This window comes from Podarcis melisellensis (assembly GCF_964234715.1).
Source record: "Podarcis melisellensis genome assembly, chromosome: Z".
In the NCBI taxonomy this organism is placed as follows: Eukaryota; Metazoa; Chordata; class Lepidosauria; order Squamata; family Lacertidae; genus Podarcis; species Podarcis melisellensis.
In genome coordinates, this window is record NC_138547.1 from 35532252 (window position 1) to 35552652 (window position 20401).

The window sequence follows — 20401 nt, forward strand, 5'->3', positions numbered from 1 at the left end:
CCCAATCATGTAGAAGGCTATTGATCAAATTCTGTGGAATGCTTAGAAATCCCTTTAAGATCTTGGCACTTACAGCAATAAAAAGTGTTGGAAGAACCTGCATGTGGGAAAACACTAGAGCATGTGCCTCTCTGACACTACAGAGTTTTTACCCTTAAGCATATTTATCTGTTAGCTACTTTATTTTTATTATTTTTATTTAATTATACCAAGCCTTGATGAGACTGGGGGGAAACTGAGCTCCGTACTCTTGACAATAGCTTCAAGGAGCAGTCTGAATGCTTCTCACTGAAATTATCTCGTCCATGATTAGATCAGCTGCCACAATAAATTAATGACAAAGTAAATTAAGGATAAGTGATAATACTTCAATCTCTTTTCTCTCATTCATCACTGACTTATTCTTCATTCTAATAACTCCTTTCCATGTACAACCGTGTTATATACAATGCTAATATCTCACTCTTCTGTTTTTTTTTGTATATGTATGTGTGTATATGTGTATATAAGTACACACAACTGTTTAAAAATTCTATAAAAATTATTTAAGCCTAAAGAACTAATTTCCCTCAATATATATATTTTTTGCTCGGAAAATCTGTATGCTGATAGAAAAGTATCAGGAGTACAGCAATTTCCTTCTTCCTTTTATTAAAGGAACCATCTGCTTGTGACCTTTATAAAAAGCAGGACTTTGATTTTCAATTAATATTTTATTGGAAGTTATTATGAAATCACGAGTCAGGTAGGGTAGCTTTTCAGATCCCCTCTTTCTATCATTTTGGCCTTTATATTACTCTATTTTGTTTTTCTGTTTTTTTACATAAAATAATCTCTTATGTGTTTTTTCTTCTACACTAGATCTATTGCTGTATGCATGTTGTGTATTAGCAATTTGATTTTAACTTCTGAAAAATATGAGTAGTAAGCTGTCAGGCTGAAATTCAGTCATTTTATTTTTCAGGACGCAAATTATGGAAATCTGTCAAACTACCTTTGAGTGGCTTTTTAGCGTGAGACAAACATTCTGAAAAGAATTCATCGCAGTAAATTTCTGGGGTAATTTCCCAGTTTCTCACTGCCCCTACAAAAAGGCCACTTTACAGACTTTTCTCTGTATATTCCACATATTTTTTTCTTCCTTCCTCAAGGCCCTAGAGACATAGGAAGCTGCCTTATACTGAGTCTTAGCATAGCTTGGTGTTTTATACACTGATTGGCAGTGGCTCTGTAGGCTTTTGGACAAGGTTCTCATCTGGAGACACCAGAGAGTGAACCTGAGACCTTTTGCACACAAGGCAGATGCAGATCTAGGAAACTGGTGGGTCAGGGTGGAATAAGCCTGAAAACCCTGTCTTTTTTATTTCAACTCTGCCATATACAGTACCCTTGCTGCTTTTTTCTTTCAGAGGTCCAGCATTGACCAATTCATCTTCACTCTTACTCTGGTTCCTATTAAAGAGGAGTCTCTTCTTTATTGCCCTCATTTGTAATAATTTATCTTTACACTTTACAACATTATTGATTTATTAAATTGATCATTAAAGATACAAGAAACTAAATCATTTAGCTGGACACCTGGAATTAAGTGACATACATCTCTTTGCAATCGCTTGCTGTGGAATCAAATAATGAAAATCAATCCCTGTTTTATTCAAGGAAATAAAAAATATAATTAAATAGTAAGTCATTTTCTTTCTTCATTAAGGTCTGTGATATTAAAAGAATATAAATCATTAACATAAAAATGCAAAAGGACTTACAAATTGCATCCAGTATGTCTATGTTATTGTTCCATTTCCTTTTTCTAAATCAGTAATGGCCAATATCTGCATTGCTGAGGGCCAGTCTGGTCTCCTTTCTGGTCTCCAGCCTGGGACATTTTGGCACCAAAATGGGGTGCTACCCTCTCTCTGTCAGGGACGAAGGCGTGACTGAAGATTGACATCAGGGACAGGGGTAGAAGGGAGAGAATTATTGACATCAGGATTTGCTGCCCTTGGGGACCCTGTCACCTGAGACATTTGCCTTACTTGGCCTCATGGATAGACCAGCCCTACAAGTGTACAGTATCCTTAGAAATCAGGCTTTAAGAGCTAGTTTTTGGAGTTGGGAGTAACAAGGTTGATGATACAGTTGGGCCATACAGTACTAAAGCCATCAGAGTTATGGCACACATGTGCTTGAATAAAGCATTACATACAAATATTCACATTTATCCATTGCATACAATGTCCAGGACAGGGCTTTAACATTAAGCACTATTATTGATGACAAGTACTATGAGCGAAATGGGAAATTTACATGGATGTTTATTTTATGCTTATTTGAAATTTGAACCTACTTAGTATGTTGGTTGTTTTATTTGTTAGTTTTTCCTTTCCCTTTCTTTAATTACTTTAATTTTCATTTTGTTTCTTCCTCTCTCTTTTTTTATTTAGAAAAAGGCAAGCTGCATAAAGTGTGAGACTGAAGTTATTGACACCATGTTGATGTTTCGGAGTATTTTTCATGCGCTATCTTGGTTTTTAATAAATAAATAAATACTTTTAAAATAATAATAATAATAATAATAATAATAATAATAATAATAAGCATTCACTCACTTAAAATAGAGCAGATTAGTTCCTCTGTTTCCTAGCGCCTGACAGAGTTAAAATACCTCTGTTGCAATATTAATAATGGAAAAGATACCTGAGGGATCCTTGCCCCGCTACCCTATCCTATACACAAGCAGGGCACCTCGCAGCAACTGCTCAGTTTGTTGAGCAGATTTCAGATTTCTCACTTGTAAATATAACCTTACAGAGTTGAGAATTCTGGATGTTTGCTGTCAGTGTGAGGTCCCTTCCCTGCCCCCCTCTTCTCCTCAGGACACACCTTGAATTAGGGGGAGGGAGGGAAAGGTTGTTCATTTTACTCCAATCTGCTGTCATGCTGACTAAGAGGGTTGTTGCATCAATGTCATTGCCGCAACAGCATGGCGCCTTTTGAGTTGGAAGAGGAGCATAAAGCTACCCCAGGGGGCATTCTTCTGAGTAGCTGTTATCTGATTACTTCAGCACCATTATGTCCTCACACCAGCTTGCTGCATTGCTGTGGGGATGTTGCTATTTAGCAGGAGTTCAGCCAAGCTGGAATTCACACTGCTTTGTGTATATCTGGGAGGAAAAGAAAAACAGCAACAGCCCACCTTTGCTGACAAGCATTACAGAGATAGGGAGTGATAAAAACCTATGTTATAGTGAGGGGCGGGGATCCTTCGAAACCAGGAATGCCAAGATATCGCTACCTGTCTGGGAAGAAGTTCAATGGAAGAGCTCTTTGGGCAGCCAGTGTAGCATCTTCATACCTTGACTTTCTCTTGATATTAGTTCAAGCTGTTCCTGCTGTCATATTCAATTTTAAGCTCTTTCCTGTTACATCTGGAGGGCAAATTCTTTCCTCCCTTTTCTTTCTCCTCTTTTATTTCCAAATTTACAGTAGGAATAACAAAGGCAAACAGTCTTTTAACATTTCAAAACTGAATAGTGTTTTTTTGTTTTTGTTTTTTTTTTTAAAAAAAAAACGCAACTGCCAAGCTGTCACCCTGCTTTATCGAACATGAGTGCCATTCCTTCCAGTAGATGGAAAAAGAAAAGGTACCCAAGCTAAAAACAAAACAAAAACACCCTCTAATGTTTTGCATAGCAGGCTCCCTGGCAGCCATCAGTGCCAGACACTAATTCCTTTTCCTGCTGGCAGGAGGAAGTGAGGGGTAAGACAATGCCATTGACAGCTCATATTAAAGTCGCAACAGCAACACAAGGCATTGGGGGGAGCGGGAGACATACAAAGCCAAAGAAAACAGACTGATGCCACTTTTGAAGCTCTTTATGCCAGGCTGGAGAGTAGATGAGGCAGGAGGAGAAAGGAAAAACAAGGACTAGTTTTCATCACCACCATTGGGGGGGGCAGGCAGACAAAGAACCCAAGAGGGCATTGTCCACCCTCCTGATATTCCCCATTCTTGTTGCAACACATTAATCCCAGGACTCTCTGGTGGGGTTTCACCAGTTCCATGCCTAATCTTTTTCTGATTTCACTCACATCAAATATTTGCAGCTCATAATACTCTGGCTACAGATATTCCTTTTGAAAAAAACAAAACAAAACACCACAATTTTATATATAGAACAATTTCCACATTCCTCCTCTTGCATAGAAATAAATCCCCTTTAAACTATCAGTTGATAAATGGTCCCTATTATCTCTCATGAGACATGTGGGGGGAAGCATGGTTTTATTTTCCCTTTTGCTCTATCTGATTATTTGCCTGGGGTTGGGGGAAATCAGGTGCTAGAGGTTTGTTTTCCTTTATCTTTCAAATCCTAGCCTCCGTACCTAAAGCTCATCTGTCAATATTAAGGACTTCCTGAAATGGCTTAAATGCTGTGAATCCCTGTATAGATTTATTTCTTTATTTGCCCCTCCTTCACCAGCTACAGTGACAAACTGCAATCCAAAGAGTGGATTGAATTGAAAATGAAAATATCATTTGACAGAGGAGGCTGATGTATAAGGGCAAATGGGGTACACTACCCTCAGCCAGCTCCAGCTCCCTACCTGCTTATTTATAGTTGGTCAGTGGGTTACTTGGCTTATCAACCGTCTCCTTACCTTCCATCCTATCAGTCCAAACTGGCTCCAGCCCTCACTAGTGCTGCTGCACTAACTTCAGCTACCCCATCAAATGCCAATCTTTACTTCCAACTAGTACAAAATGTGGCAGTAGCTTGTGTGCTTCATCCTCTTCAGTCTTGGTGTTGCTAATGTAGAACACAGCAGGAAAGAGGATGAGAACAAAATCGTGTTGTTGGTTATGGCTCCACCTACTTTTGGTCTCCATATCTTCTGCCCTACCAGTCCCCAGGGACCAGCTGCCACTGCAGTTGGAGATGAAACATATCTCTTGTTGATAACAACTGGTATGCGAGGCTTACTGCCAGGCAGTCCAAACACACTGCAAGTTACCAGTGTGTGTTGACAAGCCTCATTCTGGGCACAATCTGCATATGGAGAGACTTTGCCTGGCAATGTGTGGCCCTGGAAAGCAGTGAGGGAGGTGGAGTTACAGCTCCCCCATAGTGCTTATGCAAGATCTTGTGGGATAGGGAGCCTCCCACGACTTATCATGAAAAGAGGACGGTATCAAGGTCCTGGGGCCATTTTGCCCCATGAGCTTGCCCCACACCAGCCTCTGTAAGCTATTGGACTGCTGGTTGACAAGTCTGGAAATTATTTGTTTCCCTCCCAACCTCAGTTGGCTCGCCTGTTGGGTGGGGTGTGTGTGTTTGCCTTTCCTTCAGTGGAAAAGGGCTCAGTTATGTTAGGCACTGGCCAGAAATCTGGCAGAAATGGTACTGGGCAGGATCAGCACAGAGAAGAGAGCCGTGTAAGGGCTCAAGGGGAGGATTGGCTAAGGCATGGCTTAAGATTGGGTTAGGGCTGTTACCTGGCTGGAATTCTTCTGATTGCCCAATGAGATCCTTGGTGATTCCCATGGATTGGGGTTGGATGTTCCCCAACCCTTATGGAATGTCATTCCACCCCTAGGGGCTGAGTGGAATGAGAAAATAATCTTTGCCCAGTTGCAATGCCAACCCCACTTTCCACTGTACTTAATAATAATTAAAAAATGCCTGATTTCATCCAACACAGGTGCCATCTCTCAGTTACAGGGTGAGTCCACCCATGAGGCAAGGTGAGGAGGCTGCCTCAGGCAGCAGGAACCAAACAGGCAGATCCTGATGTCAATCTTTATTCCCCCCAGCCCATTTGTTGCCCGTCTATCTTCACTCACCCGTTCTCTCCTGGCAGGGAGGGGGGTACCTTAGGTACCCAAATGCTTTGGGTTGGTCCTGCTTAGTTAATTCCCCATTTTTTCAGGGCTGCAGCTTGTGCTTGCCTGGCCAATGGTTCCATACCTGATGACAGGAGTGCCAACTTAACCATGGGTGCATGTTGGGTGGGTGCAGTGTGCATGGCCCTGGCACCAGCCCATTCAATGGAAATTTTTGCTGGTGCTTAAGCAACCACAGCCCCAGGGAGTTGGCACCTATGCCTGATAAGCTATTTTGGGCAAGTCTGGTTTTAGCTCAACAAAAATCTTCGGGTTGGACAGGTGGGAAAGTAGAGCTTATTGAAATAAAATAGACATGCAGATTCCTTGTGTTGTTTTACAAAACATTAGAATAAAAAGAGTATACAAGAAAAGCCTATTTAAAGAATGAGGCATAAATGTTTTAGTGTTACTATCTTCTAGCTATTATTACCCAGCATTAGTCTCCCCCTCTTCTCCCCTTATATGAAAGCAATGCACTCTTTTAATGTGCTGCGTGCAAAATATTGCTGCATGCCATCCATATCTCTGAGGTGTGAGAATCCAGGGGCTCCAGGTGCTTACCCAGGGTTCATGGAATCATAGAATTGTAGAGTTGGAAGGGACACAAGAGTCATCTAGTCCAACCCCCTGCAGTGCAGGAATCTCAGCTAAAGCATCCATGACAGGTGGCCATCCAAACTCTGCTTAAAAACCTGCAAGGAAGGAAAGTCCACAACCTCCTAAGGGAGACGGTTCCTGTTTCATTTTGGAATGAGGCACAGCAGAGACTGTGGTGTCTTTATGAGTTATGGTTTATTTACACACATAAACAACACGAGCCTTTGATGCAGTGTTTCACAGAATTAAACACCTCCAAAAGATCTTATTTCTCCCATAGCTGCAGCCTTGGATTCAGACAGAAATCAAGCATTGCTCTCAAGCATTGCTCTGACTTTCTGTCCAGCTTGCTGCTTTACCTCTAGGCCATATCACTGCCACTTTGAACGCTATCTTTTTGAAGGAGGGCCCCCACCCATTTGTTGTCTCACACAGTGGCCCCTTTCCTTTGTTCTCTTAATGGTCCATCACCCAGGTGATCACCTCAACACAGAAAGCTAGCCTGGTTTATATTTTAACACTTGTTGGGTCTAGGGGTTAGGAGGACGCATACAGCCTACATACAACCTACTTCCTCTCCCCCTACCCCCACCCCACAACTCATAACAATATGGACATATATCTATGCGGCCATATGAATTGGACAAGCACAGGTAATGCAATAATGCCTTGTATACAGAGTGGCAATGCAAAGTCAAAAGGCTAATTAGCATCCTGCAGTCCCATTTCCTTCTTTTTATGGGAAATGTGGTTTTATATAACAAGTACTTTAGATTGAGACATTATTAAAGAAGACAAGTGGTGCAGTAAAGCATGCTTCTGCTGGGCAAGTGACTGAATGAATGCAAATGTCACATGGAAAATAAGACAGTTAAAAGTATTGGTTCTTCTTCGAAGCATCTTCCTTTATGCATTGTAGACTATGCACAAGGTGTAACTGACCAATTTTTAATCATATGTTCCTTTTTAACATTCTGAATTATTATCAATAATGATATTTTGGTTTAAAATTATGTTGGTTTGTTTTTAATGTTTGCATTTGTCAGTATTTAATGAATATTGTAGTTTGTTCTTTGTAAACTGCTTATGGGTTTTCTGATGAGTTAGTAGTGGTATCATCATCATCATTTTATGTTAGCCAGGGATCCAAGTTGTGTTTTTTCTTCAAGCTAAAAAGAAAGAATTAGGGATGCTTCTGGGAATTTTGTCATCCATATTCCTTCTCAGGTTTTCTGAATTCCCTGTTGCCACAGTGCTCCCACCTACCCGTAATTTCCAGCTTAGTGGTGTGTTTTAGGTGAGTTGGAGCCTTTGTATCCAAAACTTCCATTTGTCATCCTCCAGCACGTCTCCAATCCACCACCCGTACACACCCTTTTAGGCCCTATTGATGACAGAACTCTGGTGTTAGTAAGTCCTCAAGATTCCATGCAGCAGAAGCAGGAAGTCTGACATTGGGCTGTGGCACTCAGTTAGCAGTATACTTGTTGTGCTGGCAGAACGTTGTTTCACAAGGGATAACACAAGTCGTTTGCTAAAGATTGTTGCAAAACATTTTGTTCCCTTGGATTTCTTCATTGCTCAACCATTAAACATTCTGCTATCTGGACTGTTGTGGTAATAGACAAAGAACATTGGTTATGGCCCTCTGAATTCCCCTCACTTATATCTGAGCTCTTCCTCCCCACCACTGGAGAAAGAGAGCCAATACTTTCAGTGGCCCCAGAGGCACCCTTCCAAAGGACCTAATTGCAGGGTCAGTTATGACATTGTTTTGTCATTGTTTGAAGTTTATTCAATGCTATGCTATCTTTTTTTTCTCCTTCTGACAACCATTCACTGAACACAATGCCCCAATTTTCTGGAGCTTTGTTGTATTTGATGGAGGGGGAGGATTTTCCTACAGGTCTTTTCATAGGTTACCTTGGAAGCAGTAGGATACTTTCTTTCAGATAATTATTATTTTGAAAAGTGTTTTCTATTTATCTGCGTGTGGTTTCTTGTGCATAATTTTACAGGGTTTAAGGTGTAATGCTGTGTCTCCTCTGCTTCGGTTTAGGATATATTTGGGGCATTCTCAAGATTATCACCAGGACTACCGCTATCACACAGAAAACACACATGCTCTATTATCTCATTCAGTGTTTTTTATTATTATTATTTTCAGTTGCCAGAAAGGAAATAAGCAAGCATCGCAACTGGCAATGCACTACAACTATTATTACTGTCTCCTTGGTGCTGCAGCAGCTTGATGGCAATACACTTCTCCAAAATATACAGTAATTTTCTGGATGGGTTGTATCCTGTCTCCTGAAAGTGGGAATGTTACTTGAATATGAAAATTGTAGTTGAACTAAAGGTCTATAAAACACATAGTTGCTAGAGTTGCATAATCTGAGGCAGTAAGAAATGGGCATGTGTGAAGTAGAAGTAATTTTGAGTAATAAGCAGTAGGAATGTAGAAGAAAGAAACGGAAATAGCTCAGTAACAGGGTACCTGCTTTGCATGCAGAAGATGTGAGGTTCAGTCCACAGCTGCAGGTAGTCAACATGGACAGTGATGAGCTAGATGGACCAATAGTTTGACTTTGTAAAAGGCAGCTTCCTATGTTCCTAAAGACAAAACTGCCTGTTTTTTGGTCTGTGGTGCTTTTGTGTGTGTTTACTCAATTAGGTTATTCCATCCTGTTTATTTAAAAGTTTCTATATGAAAATGTGCATTGACATACATGTTACTAATATGCATTTTAGAATATATTATAATGCAGTTCCTTCTTCTTCTTCTTCTTCTTCTTCTTCTTCTTCTTCTTCTTCTTCTGACCTGAGACCTGCACCAGAACAATCAGGACGTGATGAATAGTATTCAACTCATATAATTCAATTTAGGGAGCAACCCAAACCCTTAATCTATCCCCTGGTGAGAGATAGGATTGGACAGACTTGTCCCTCTACCTGGGTCCACTTGTAGAGAGCTCCACAATTGTGAAAGCTCCCACTGGGTTCACCAAAGCAGCAGCTGATGCATGGTTCTGAACCATAGCTGCCAACTTTCAGATTTGAAAATAAGGGATCACCAGCCTCAAAAATAAGGGATCAGCAGCCACACCTGTCCGGGGGACAGTCTAACAATCCGGGATATCTAACAATCCGGGATAGCAGCAGGAAGCAGTGGGAAATGGCGCTGGAATAAGGGAATTTCCCACAAAAAAAGGGAAGGTTGACAGCTATGTTCTGAACTCGGGGGTAGCTGAAACCAGGCAGTTCAAGGACAGAGCACAGCCCACCGAGGATCGACTAGTTCCCAAGATGCCATATTGACAGATGAGGGATTTTATTTGTGTCCTTCTGCTGCTCAGTCTGGATCTAGTGCAGCAAAAAAACAACCCCCCCCCTAAAAACTGCCCCTGTGTTCCCACCCTGACCTGCAGCAGCTGGCAGTGGTGCTGGCTATACTGTTGCAATCATCCCCTGGGCTGGGTGGCCCTTGCTTACTTTTTCTTAAACATATTGGCAGCCTTGCTCTTTTATTGTGGGCCAGCTAAAGCTTTTGAATGTTTTTCATAGGCAGCCTGATGCATAGCACATCTATCATGGATATAAAAAAGATGGCTCCTCTATTACCATAATGCTGTTATAAAGATGTACAATGGTCTGCATTGCTCTTAGTGAAAGATTGCTTCTTGGTTTTCTTTTGGGTAACTGCACTATGATAGTCTAGCATACAGAGAGGAAGGGAACCTATGGTATTCCATTATTACACAAACACACACACACACACACAGAGAGAGAGAGAGAGAGAGAGAAAGAGAGAGAGAGAGAGAGAGAGAGATGTTAACTAATATTTGTGGGAAATTAATTGCTTTAGGGTGTAGGAACTCTTTCTGCACCTGTTGGGACATATCAAAATCCCATTTTGCTAATTTCTCTAGTTGGGTGATACATAGAGTCCTAATTACTGATCATAACATGCTACAGGGCTTCTGTACATGGAGTCTTCTCATCCAGCTGTGCTTATCTCACTGTTTATGTCTCTCTTGTGTTATGAGTCTCATCATAGTTTTGTTGTTGTTATTTTAAATCTGGATTAGTGTTTGTTGAGAAACCATCCCATTATTCTGAGAACATATGTTCATGATGAGTAGAAGTCATGAACATTTGAACAGGCTCCATCTGGCTCTGATCAACCCAGTACCATGATACATGAAAAGTGTTAAGACAAAACAAAAAAACCCTAACTAACTAAAATGATCATCAGTGAGCACAGAATGTAACCATTATTTACAGTTCATTTTTATAAATTCATTTCTGTGTCTCAGGAATTGCTTCATTCACTGAGTTACAAACAGAAATGATACTTCATTTTATCATAGCTCATTTTTAATGCTGGATAAATGCATCTGCCATTGTTCTTGTTTGAATAAGCACTAGGGATAGGGGAGGAATGTGTTTGGTCCACTTTTCGCAGTGGGCCAACCCAGTCCAATGCTCTCAAACTTGTTTGTGGATTGGAATGCACCTCTGAGTCTGAATATACACGCCTTTGTATTTTGCAGTGCAGCTTGGGTATTCAAAAGCTATGCACAAATATATGAATTTTACATGAGGCTACATTACATCACATTAGGGAGCAGACATACAGAGGACTCAATGGGGAAGGGCCCATTTGCACCACTTTGGCCCCTGCTTTATCTGTTCTCCCAGCTAGCAAGAGTGTGTGTGTTCTGCCTGCATCCATCTGTACTGATGTAATGCCTGCCTGCATGCCTGCATGCCTGCCTGCCTGCCTGCAGGTAAGAGACCTTATTGGAATATTGCAGTGTTTGGTTGCTGGCTGAATGGATACAGCTGGGGTGTGGGTATGGTCCAGGGCCTGCCTGGCTATAAGAAAATGTCTCAATTAATCAGGCGACAGATTGTGTGTATTTGTGTGCGTATAATTTTTAATACATGCACTTACAAAACTGCAGATAGCAAGCAGCATCTGTCTCACATCAGAGGAAATGCCTCTCTTAAGATGATGTGTGCTCCAGCACACACATGCATCATCAAAATGAAGGAAGTGTGCTTTATGCTTCAAAGCTATTGCTTTTAGGCATATTTGAATGTATGCACATTTAATCAATTAATCGGCTAAAACTCATACAATTAATCAACTTAATATTTATTTCACCAGATGGCACAGCACTCAGTAAAATACATGTTAGCTTTTGTCCCATAAGGATAGCCTCCTGACATCCTGCCTCTGTTGTTCTGAAACTTTTCCACCAATTTTATCTACAATTTCATCCACTGGGGTAGGGGTGGGGATTCCTGTCATAGAATCATAGAGTTGCAGAGTTTGAAGGGACCCCAAGGGTCACCCACTCCAACCCCCTGCAGTGCAGGAATCTCAACCAAACTATTAATGCATCTTTCTTTTCCTTCATTTTCCTTCTTCCTTCATTTTTCTTTGCAGGGTGCTTTAGAATTTCTTTATAGTTTTGGTGGGTGTGGAATCAGTGGAGGCTGGTCCAAAAGAGCAAATCTACCTTCAGCCAGCCAGTCCCCCTCCCCCCAATGCTTGCATTTTTATATCTAGCCACATCCAGATAATGAGACTACCTGCCATCTTCCTCCTACTTAGCCTTGGTGTTGCCCTTATGAACTCACCAGGGAGGAGGATGGGGCAAAACTGGAATTAGTTGGCTCTGGCTGTCATTGGTTCTGGCTCCACATCTTGTTGGGCAATTGGCCTTCTGCTCTAACAGTCCCAATGGGCACCAGCTGCCTCTTTATAGGATTGAGATTATTTTACCACTGAGAGATGGGCAAGAGTGCTGTGCATGTTGTTCTTTCCATTAAACAACTCGCCAGTAAACTGCAGCCAGCTCTGCTACCCTCATTTCCTAATCTGAAGGTACTGAAAGAGTATCAAGTAGCAGCACAAAGGGCTTGGGGTACAGAATTGGTGGCGGTGGTGGTGGGGAATAAAACGTGCAGTGCGATCTTCAAGAGGCAATGAAAACAAGGGCACTTTTCATGAATTTTGGTTCTTTTTTTAGAAAAAGGGTGTGATTAGACAGTGCCTGAAATTCCTGGAAATATTTGAGAAGCTGGGTTCTAAGATTGGTCAGGCTTAGAACATAATGTCTGGTGGCACTAAATAAACTGCATAGTTTAGTTTTTAGCATATTGCTGGTTTTAATTTTTTAAATGTTTTAATTGTTTTTAATAATAATTGTTCTTTTTTTCTTTTTGTAAGCTGCCTTGATGTTTTCTGCAGTCAATTAGATTGCCTTATTTGAAATATATAAAAATGATAGATACAAGGAATGCAATTTCTGGGCTTCCGGGTAGCCACGCTATGGTGGGTCTGATAGCTCCATCAGACACGACTTCACAGAGCATCGGGGGGAAGCGCTAAGATGAAGCACAGCCCCCAAAAAACTCGGAAGGCAATCTGAGGTGTCTAGGGGTCCTGCTATCCATGAAAGGGCATCTCCAAAGTTCCGATCCCTGCCTTAGTGCCGAAAGGTGCTGGGAGTGGAGGGGAAGAGGTGAAAGCTGGCAGATTAGACAACAACGTGACTGTGAAAGTGAAGTCTCTGAACCAGCCTTACAGTGGTCGACTTCTCCAAAAGATTCCAAGTTGACAGCAAAGGTGAGGAATACTCAATTTTACCAATTTGACAAAAACAGGAGTTTAAAAAGAAAGTTCGCTCCCATCTACGGGCGTTATATTATGCATGCGAACTCTTACAAGAGACTGAAGTCTACTGTGTAACTGAAGTCCAATGAGTAACAAGGATTAAATGATTCTACACGGCTTTCTTTAAAACCAATCTTGATTTTCAATGTTTTTCCTTTAATAATGAACTTGACATGAACTAGAACTGAACTTGAGATAGGATTTGAACTTGACTTGAACTTGAATTTGAACTGGAGACAGATTACAACTTTAATATACAGAAGAGTGCTTTGAATTCCCTCTCTGAAAGAGAGCCAAGATTGACTCTGAGACTATACTTTTGAAGAAGAAACTCTGATCTTAGCATTGAAAATATATAATTGGGGAATGATTATATATTTTAGCCGGTCAAGCTTCAAGATTGAAAGAAGAGGATTACAATATCTGTCTGCAAAAATGAAAACAAAAATTTAGATTTAAATTAAGTTGATATTTATAACATTTACTTGTATTGGACACTAAAAGTATATTGATTTATATTGATGTAAAGATTTGAACATAAATTCTTTTATTTTCCTTCCTAAAATTGTATTTGAGACTAACCTTAGTAAATGGGGGAGGGGGAAGGGAAGTGATGGAAGGCTACTAAAATCTTGTTCTTTCCCAAGCTTAGCAAAGTAGACTTGACAAAGTGGTGATAAGGGTAAAAACAACATTGTTCTTGGTAGTAAAGGTCACTTTGTTTTGGAACCTAATTTCTATACAGGAAATTGGGAAACTGGGGAAGTATTTAAGAAGTGTACAATAGGCCCCTCTTCTCAATAGATTTGAAATGGCAGAGGAAAAAATTCAAATATTAAAGCAAGCCAAAAAGGTCTTTATATAAGAAGCCATGAGATTTGAACTTCATGATTTGTTCTCAGAATTTAAAAAAAAATGACTAGCAGGCATGTACAAAGTAAATTACAAGTCTTTATTCCAGCCCACTATTCGGTTTAATTCAGCCCCTGTGTGGCCTTCACAGATATTGGCACAACTTGTGTGTGTGTATGTTTTGGCTGCTGAGCTGTGCTCACCATTGTGAGGGCTGAGGGGGTGATGGTGATGCCTCCCCAGCTGCTGCCATTGTCTGTGGGTTGACTGTGATGTGACAAAAACATTTGTCAGCTGAGCAAGTATAAATGTGGGCCAAGGCGCAAGCCTCGGGAGTTGCCCTCCCCAGAGAGAAATGGGCTGCTCGGTAGCACTCAGCCCAGGTGGTCTCCTGCCCCGTGGCGGCAAGCTGGCAAGCGGAAGGAGGCAATCACCCGGTGCTGGGATGCTGTGGAGCAAACAGAAGGCAAGTACAAAGTTTACTTGCTGGTGGGATCACTACTTGAAGGTGACTGATATTCAGCTCTGAAGCTGGTTAATGCCTGAGAATGGATCTGGCGAGGCTGCAGCTGGTGGGTGGTTGTCGGAAGCATTCCACGGCTTCCACTAGCATTCAGGCTAGTGGAAGCTGTGAGGCTACGCCGGCTGAGATGGATGCAAACTGGTTTGGAAGCCTTGTTTGTGAACAGGCAGCCAAACAGGAGGAGTCTGAGGGGACACTGTCAGATGGGGGCCATCTTACTCACCTGTTTGCCTTTGCCTTACAGGGATGTCTGGAGCTGGTGAGGTTTTCCCCAAGTCCAGCCTTCAAAGTCATGAAGAGAACCGCAGGACGTCCCTATTTACATCGGAGAAGTAAACGTGAAATACTGGCAGTGTGCAGTGGACAAGGCTGTGGCCAGACCTGAGAGAAGGAGCTTTGAAGGGAGACTGCAGGTGGATATCTGCTGCACTGCAAGTGATGGGGCAGTGGGGAGAGAGAAGAAAATGAGGGAGGAAACATTAGGCCACATTAGGCCTATTGAAAGTGCTATGAAGATGCTTTAAACAGGGATGGCTTCCCCTCAGGGATTCTGGGAACTGTAGGTGGTTAAGGGGACGGAGGGTTGTTAGGGTGGTTTAGGATTAGGGTTAGGGTTAGGGTTATGGTTGGGTTAGAGTAGAGTAGGAGTAGGGTTCCTTCTTGCCAGGGAACTCTGGGAATTGTAGCTCTACTTAAGAGGCAGGAGTAGGTGTAGGGGTGGGATTCCCTTCTTGCCAGGGAACTCTGAGAAGTGCAGCTCTACATAAGGGGCAGGGTTAGAGTTTCCTTCTTGCCAGGGAACTTTGGGAATTGTAGCTCTAGTTAGGGGCAGGGTTAGAGTTAGGATTAGCATGAGGGGAGCGGTAGAATTCCCTTCTTGCCAGGGAACTCTGGGAATTGTAGCTCTAGTTAGCGGGCAGGGTTAGGGTTAGGGTTCCCTTCTTGCCAGGGAACTCTGGGAATTGTAGCTCTAGTTAGCAGGCAGGGTTAGGGTTAGGATTCCCTTATTGGGAGGGAACAGGGGGTCTCCTAACAACTCTCTGACCCTTTTCAAACTATAGCTCCCAGATTCTTTGGGTAAGAAGCCATGAGTGTTTAAAGCGGCTTCATAGCACGTTATATGGTGTGGATGTGGTCCTGACCTCCCTCACCCCACTGCCTCTTATCAATGAAGAATCGAAAGGATTTCCCCATTCAAATCACTTGGAAACAGTACAGGAAGAAAAAAGACTTTTTCTCATAATTCATAAATCACAATTCTAAATCATAATTCATAAATATCATGAATCGCGAATCATGAATCGTGAATCATAAATCGTGATTCATGATTCGTGATTCATAAATATCATGAATTGTAAATCGTAAATCATAATTCATAAATATGAATTGTAATTCATAATTCATAGTTCATAAATATCATGCTTTGTAAATCATGAATTGGAATCCATAATTCATAAATATCATGAATCGTAGATTGTAAATCATAATTCATAATTATTGTGTATCATAATTCATAATTCACAATTCACATCATGTGAATTCACAATTGCCATTAACTTGAAATGCCAATAAAGGTTATTGTATCATGTTGTGTTGTGTTGTGCTGTGTTGTATTCTATTATAATTAACATTGGAAGTGGAATGGTAAAATGTTAATGAGATGAACACGATACTTCTGTAAACTGGCATGCCCCTTCTTGTGGGCGTGGAAAGAGGGACTTGCGGCTGGACAAGCAACTTTATAAGATATTTTTCCTGATGAAGATGTGCCTGATCTTGGATTACCCCATTTGCAAATGTGTGTAATAAAAAACTTTCCTAATTCACCCATTTTGTCCAGATCACTTTATTTAAAAGGATCCATAGACTTAAGTCAAAGTAAACAGTTTATTTATCTCTCACAAAGGGCAAAATAAATAAATAATACCAATCCCTCAACTACCAAAACCAAAGGTCTTGCAGCAGTGTGAAAACTAACAGATTTGGAGAAAACCTTTTTTAAATGGTAGGGTCAGGTGGCCTTGGTGGGTGCTAAGGAGGGTTTCTGAGGGTGCCATGGAGTCCACATGCCACACGTGTCACGAGGGAGAGGGGCTCATCAGTCATCATTTCTTTATTAATAAATGCCCCCCTTGAGGCCCAGTTTCCCCAGCCCTGTCTATATATGGTCTCCTGTGATGTCACAAACAGACATAGCAGCTGAAGGGAAAGAGGCAGTTTCTTATTCTAGAATTTCAAACACAAGAGGGCAGGAGGGGGACATTTTTCAGCCCAGGGGTGCATTTCCCTTCACACAACACCAGTCCAATGTACAAATGAATGGAGCAACGAAGGCAAGCCTTATCTTTGCACAGGAAGCTGTTCAAGGAATGACATGCAGAAAGAAAGCACTAAACCCAATTAAACCTATTAAGAAATAGGTTGTCCAACCCCCTGGAATGCAAGAAACTCAGCTGAAATTGAGGAAACGTTTGCCTTTCTGCATGTGTTTATAGTATCCATATTGCTATTTGGAATACTCGAAATGCAGGGGAGGGACCTCAGATGCACACCCACCTCCCTTCATTTTTTTTTGGGGGGGGGGGTTTCTTTAAGAAGATACTTGAAGGCAGCCTGTATCAGGAAGTTTTTTATGTTTGACATTATTTTTTATATTTTGCTGGAAGCTGCCCATGGTAGCTGGGGATAATTAATACAACATTATTATTATTATTTATTTCACTAACAAACTAACAGAAAAGTTATGAACAAACAAGATGTAGCATGTGCACCATTTCATGTTTTACTGGAAAACCTTGTGTCACTGTTAACTGGTGGGCAGGGCCTTGGGGGGGGGATTTCCCCTTGAATCTGACTTAGGACTTCAGCACTGCTACTACAGAGTGACAGTGTCATCATAATTTCACCATGGCAACCAGCTGCTTCATTTCCACTTATTTGAAAGGCAGGTCATTGAGTATTTATTTTATATATTTATTTTTGAAGATAATATTTATTAAGTCTTCCATTTTAATAATCCAAAAGAACCACATTAAAATATTCCAAATTACGATACAATTTTAAAAAGTCAAATATAAATGCCAAATTATATATCATTGGGTGGCTTCCCAAGTTCTGAATTTCGCGGAGTTCTAATAATCTAATATCACATTGCATTTCCTAATTAGTCAATAAACCATTCCAATGTTAATCCTTCACTTACTTTTCATTTACAACCACTGGTGTGTTCAAACTTTCGCCTTCATAGTTCTGTGTGAAATATTTTTTCCCCAGCAGTGTTCTTTCAAACCCACTTGCATATTTCAAACCGTTACCTTTCAGGGAGGTTTACCAGGTAAACTACAAATACATATATATCAAAAGAGAATTAAAAAGGCTCACCTCCCCCTGGGGCTATACAATTAATCCATCAATTAAATCAACGAGTGGGTCAGTCCTTTGTACTGTTGTTTCTGATCCTCAGCAATCTTTAGTTTCATTTTGTACACAGCAATATTTTAACTGCGTCATAAAAAAAGGTAAAGGTCACCTGACAGTTAAGTCCAGTCGCAGATGACTCTGGGGTTGCAGCGCTCATCTCACTTTACAGGACGAGGGAGCCGGCGTTTGTCTGCAGTTTTTCTGGGTCATGTGACCAGCATGACTAAACCAATTCTGGTGCAAAGGAAACCAAAACCAGAGCAGTGCACGGAAACAATGTTTACCTTTCCGCTGGAGCGGTACCTATTTATCTACTTGCACTTTGGGGCGTGCTTTCAAACTGCTTGGTTGGAAGGAGCTGGGACTGAGCAACGAGAGCTCATCTCGCTTTACATGCCGAGGGAGACAGCGTTTGTCTGCAGACAGTTTTTCTGGGTCTGTGGCCAGCATGACTAAGCCACTTCTGGCAAAGCCAGAGCAGTGCATGGAAAGGCTGTTTACCTTCCTGTTGTGGTACCTATTGCACTTTTGGGAGTGCTTTCAAATGGCTAGGTTGGCAGGAGCTGGGACTGAGCAACAGCAGCTCACCCTGTTGTGGGGATTTGAACCGCCAACCCTCTGATTGGCAAGCCCAAGAGGCTCAGTGGTTTAGACCACAGCACCACCCGTGTCATAGTCCACCGTTAATCCTGGGCAATTATCCAAAACTCTGTCTTGGCCTCCTTCCAGCTGTTAATAAGATGATGCCTCCACACTGAAACAATAGCTGTATCAGGATTTCCTTTCATCTTTCCCTTAATGATCATTGCCAGAATCATAGTCAAAATTTCACACAGTCCATTTCGCATTTAAGATAGCATCCACTTACCTATTTCAAGCCAGTTTGTTTTGGTCTTGACAAAAGTCTTTCCCCAGATCAAATCCTCCTCAGTGGCTGATTAAATCAGCAAGTTATTTTATTTCCGCTGGTTCAGAGCATGCCTGTTAAGTCCAAATTTTTATTTTAAAAAGTAGGTGTCCTTTGCTCATGGGGCCAGCTTTGGAGAGTTGCCACAACTGTGCGGCTTACACACAGCTGCCCCTGTCCCCTCTTCCTTCTGGATGGACAGCAGGTATCAGGACGATCTGCGGTTGGAGTGCCCCCCCAACCCTGGGAGGGTTGGAGGGATAATTACTCCCATATTATCCTCAATTACCAGCATGGAAAGGCTCCTTTGTAATTGGCACAGCCAATTGCCATGGCAGAAAAACAGGAAGTGCGAGCTCATTGAGTATTTAAACAATGAAGCCCAAATGAAGCTTTTGTTTTCCTTTAGGTCTCAGTCGTTTGAGAACGTGAAAAAACATTTTGTGAAAGCCAATAATAATAATAATAATAATAATAATAATAATAATAATAATAATAAAGTAATAATAATAATTTATTTATATCCTGCCCATCTGAAGTGCTCCGTTTTAGGTTTTTATTTCAGTGGACTCAAGCCAGGCTTAATTCTTCTCTGGATTGCGTTGAAAGCTTTTGAACTCCCAGAACAAGCCCTTAAACCTTTTAACAGCTCAAGTTGTATCCAAACGGTGACATTATGCAAGACCAAACACCTCACTTTCATTGTTTATCCTTACTCAACTGCACCTGGCTCCCCCCTGAAAATCAGCTGCTGGGGCTGAGAGCAAGACACAAGGAAGTATTTTCAGAGCTGAACTGCAAGAAACTTACTAAGTGCCTAGGAGCCCTAAACAGGCAGTTAATATTATGATACTTCTGCCTCACACAAACTGAAATTATACCCCTTTGCTTCAATGGAAGGAAAGGATCTCTAATCATTCAGCTTTAATGGGCTTAAAAGACATTTTGCAGGAAGAATCACGAGTCAATGGCAGAAACTCATGGATCTATCATGCTTATTCAGTCAGAGTTTAGAAGATTGAACTGGAGAGGAGAGTGAAGAATCATAGAAGGGACCCGAGGGTGATCACATACCCCAGGCCTTCCAAAGCTGAAGCTTATTATTCCTCCCACCAAATGGCCTTTATTATTATTATTATTATTACTTGCTCTTCAGCCATAGGTGCCAGGGATGGGGCTGGTGGAAATTGGAGTCCCAACAATCTCTGCTGGACACCAGGCTCCCCATCTCTGGCCTATAGGATCAGCATCATAACCCTAGTTAAGTATTTCATACCATACCTTGTATTGGCCGTTGGGTCCTAGCTTGTTCCAAGGCTCTGGGTTGCTCTTTTTGTCCCAGCCAGGCAGAAAAATCTGACATGAGGCAGACAGCATCTGTGTAAGAAGAAGAAAAACATACTAAACAGATAATAAAAACTGTGAGTATGGCAGCCTCTCAAATGGGGAAAAATGTGAATTCACTGACACAGGTGATGGGACAATTTAAAGAACTGAATGTTAAAACCACTGAGGTGGAACAAGAAGAAG

General features: G+C 41.4%; 2 long non-coding RNA genes across 2 annotated transcripts in view; one reads left to right on the plus strand and one right to left on the minus strand.

The window, feature by feature from the left end:
* Nucleotides 1-15171, plus strand: part of LOC309362191 — a 57073-nt gene extending 41902 nt beyond the window's left edge. Inside the window, exon 3 of the long non-coding RNA XR_014164859.1 lies at nucleotides 14789-15171. This is a non-coding gene — a long non-coding RNA (uncharacterized lncRNA). The remainder of the gene's footprint in view (nucleotides 1-14788) is intronic.
* LOC309362166 overlaps nucleotides 1-20247 on the minus strand; it is a 390859-nt gene extending 370612 nt beyond the window's left edge. Inside the window, exon 1 of the long non-coding RNA XR_014164818.1 lies at nucleotides 20153-20247. This is a non-coding gene — a long non-coding RNA (uncharacterized lncRNA). The remainder of the gene's footprint in view (nucleotides 1-20152) is intronic.
* Nucleotides 20248-20401: the final 154 nt, after the last annotated feature.